The sequence below is a fragment of the Belonocnema kinseyi genome, chromosome 5, assembly GCF_010883055.1.
Source record: "Belonocnema kinseyi isolate 2016_QV_RU_SX_M_011 chromosome 5, B_treatae_v1, whole genome shotgun sequence".
In the NCBI taxonomy this organism is placed as follows: Eukaryota; Metazoa; Arthropoda; class Insecta; order Hymenoptera; family Cynipidae; genus Belonocnema; species Belonocnema kinseyi.
Window position 1 is genome coordinate 91,689,526 of NC_046661.1, and position 1,078 is coordinate 91,690,603.

Here is a 1,078-nt window from a genome sequence, read left to right on the forward strand (position 1 = left end):
CAAGGGCGTTAGGCAAACTAGAAACGGAGAGGTCCTTGTGGAGCTAGGGCCTACGGGTAAGGGCAGAGCCGAGTTGTCGGCAGCATTAAGAGAAGCGGTTGGTGAAGGGGGTAGCGTGCGAGAGCTCGTCACCCGTGTACAGGTTGAGGTCCTCGACCTAGACACTACCACTGATGCAGACGAAGTAGAAGATGCCTTGAAAAGGCACTTTGGCAACAGCTCTATAGGAGAGGTCAAGGTAAGCCTCACGAAAAGACCCTTCAGAGGTAATCTGAGGGCTTTCGTGGAGCTTACAGAGGACTTGGCGGTAAGACTGTTACGGGCGGGTCATCTTAAGGTGGGGTGGGTATCCTGCCGGGTACAAAAGAAAAAGGAAAGGGTACGCTGCTACCGTTGTCTAGGCTTTGGCCACGTGGCAGCCGGTTGCAGGGGCACTGACCGAACAAAGTCATGTTGGAGATGTGGCAAGGAGGGACATAGGGCTGCGGCGTGCGAAAGTACGCCGCAGTGCTACCTCTGCGCCGAAAAAGGAGAGAAGACAAAGATAGACCACCTACCGGGGACTATGAGGTGCTTGGCGTTCAGGGAGGCAATCTCGTCGAAGAAGCCTCAGGGACGCCACAGCTAAGGAAGCATACCCAGCCGAGATGCTCGCATCGCCCGCTGCTGTGCGGTACAGCCGTACTACTGGGGGCGGTGCGGCCATCTTTGGCTGGGTACAGAAAAGATCATGAGACGTATGCCAAGCAGGCGAGACAAGCTGAAAGCCGAAGTACGGCAAATTAGCATATAGGTCGGAGAGAACTCAGACAGACTTAAAAAAAAGACAACACTCGCATTGACGTAATGCTAACGCGGTTCCGATGCGAAGTGTGTAGGAAAGGAGTTAAGGTTTTAGTGGGTAGGTGCCGTTTGGTAAGTCCCACACTCACCTTCGTCCCTTGTGGACTATGCGCCCATGTGTGCATTTCTCGTGTATGTATATTATGTACATACACGTGATGTGCATACATTGGGCTCGTGGTCCCCAAGGTTCAAATGTGGTTAGTGCATGAGCATTTTACCGTTTTTACTCCTC